Consider the following 2500-nt stretch of genomic DNA (forward strand, 5'->3'; position numbering starts at 1 on the left):
ATATATGTATTATTATCGTTATTATTATTGCTATTATCATTACAATTACCAACATCATCATTATCACTAACGTAAACACAGTTGCATTATCATTACATTATTGCTTATATTCTTATAACAATAATGACGATGATTATAGTTATTATTATTATCATAATTATTATTATTTTGATTAGTATCACCATCATCATTATCATTATCATCATTACTGTTATTATTGGGTATTATTACTGTTATTTTCATTATCGTTACAGTTATTATTATTATTACTATCACTATTATTATTATTATTATTATAATTACCATTTCATTATCATTAAATTAGTATCAATATTATCATTAAACCTAATACCCTTAATAACACTATTATTACCAATTTCACTATTGTTATCGTTATTATTGATATTGCCATTAGCGGTATCATTATTGTTATCGTTATCATTCTATTTATTATTATTATTGATACTATAATCACTACAGCTATCATTGTTATTATTCTTTCTCCTTATTACTAGCATTACTATCATTATCATTATGATTATCATCATTATTATCATCATCAATATCATTATAATTATTTATATCATGATCATTACCATTATATCAACATTATTAATATTATCATCATTATTGTTGTTGTTGTTATTGCCATTATTCTTATCATCATTGTCATTCTTATTATCATTGTCATTATTATTTTTCTTATTATCTTGTCTTTTCTGTTATTATTACTACTATTCTTACATCATTATCATCAGCATTATTGGTATCATTATTTTTATTATCATTATCATAATTATTGACATCATTATTACTGTTGTTGCTGTTGTTATTATTATCATTATTATTATTTCTATCATCATTGCTGTTATTACTATCAACATCATTAGTACTATCATTATCATTTTAATCATTATCATCATTATTATTATTATTATTATTATTATTAATGTTGTTATAGTTGTTGTTGTTATTATTATTATTATCATCATCTTCATTATTATTATCATTATTATTATTATTATTATTATTATTATTATTATTATTGTTGTTATTATTATCATTATTATTATTGTTATTATTATTAATATTACTATTATCATTATTATTATTATCATTATTATTATTATCATCATCATTATCATTGTTATCATCTTTCTTATTATCATTATTATTACTAATAATATTATTAACATTATCTTTAGCAATAGTATCATTATTACCATTGGTATTATCTTATTATCATTATCATTATTATCATTATGAATATTATTATTATCTCTATCATTATCATCTTCATCATCATTATAATTGTCCTTATCATTATCATTATCATCATCATAACAATTAATAACAATAGTATGAATAATGATATCCATTATGATAATGATGACAAGAACAACTACAGCAATAATAATGATTATGATAAAAATTATAATAATGATAATGATAAAAATTATAATAATAATAATAGTAATAATTATAATGCTGGTAGTAATAATAACAATGATAAAGCTATTAGTAATAGTAGTAATAATAATAATGATAATAATTGGTAGTAATAATCAGAACAACACTAATAATAATTATAGTAGTAATAATCATTATTATTATAATTATTATTATTATTAACATTATTATTATAATTATTAATATGATCAAAATAGTAATAAAAATAAATAATGGAAAAGTGATGATGAAAAAGGGATGATATTATTATCAACATTTTATGTTATTACTATCATTATTATCATTTCCATTAATATCACTAGCATTATTTTTGTTTTGATATCGTGACTAAAGTCAATTATAATGGTAATGGTAAAAATGACAATAATAATAATAAAAATAATAATGCTACTACTACTACTACTACTCCCACTACTGCTACTACTACTGCTGCTACGACTACTGGTGCTACTACTACTACTAATAATAATAATGATAACCATAGTAATAACAATTACATTATTAAATGAAAATGATGATTATAATCAATAGTAACAATTGTAATAATGATGATAACGATGATACTCATAATAGCAATAATCATGTTAATGATATAATAATGATTTTCAGTAATGATGACCGTGCCAGGCCCCGTTGAAAGTAACTAATGGATGTCATAATTGAGTGGCATATCCATTTTATAGGTGGTAACTCTGCTGCTGGGAACGAGCCATCTTCATTATTTTTCCTGGAAAAATTGGGGGAATCCGAGACGAAGCCAGAAGAATTGGCAGGATTCCTAATCCATTATTATTCTCTCACAAAGATTAAAATGCACGAGCCGCAGTTTACAATTCCATAAGTTAGATAATTGGAACTGGATATACAATTCTTTATTGACTGCTATTAGAAATGGCCGTGTATTAAATTAGAATTCTAGATAGTTTAAAACATAACTGTCTGCTAATTGTGTTATATATTTGATCGAAAGACATGAAGTATAGTAGCCTTTTAATTTTTTTTCTAGCATTCAGAATTTGAGTATATATAC

This window comes from Penaeus chinensis, chromosome 32 (assembly GCF_019202785.1).
Source record: "Penaeus chinensis breed Huanghai No. 1 chromosome 32, ASM1920278v2, whole genome shotgun sequence".
Taxonomy (NCBI): domain Eukaryota; kingdom Metazoa; phylum Arthropoda; class Malacostraca; order Decapoda; family Penaeidae; genus Penaeus; species Penaeus chinensis.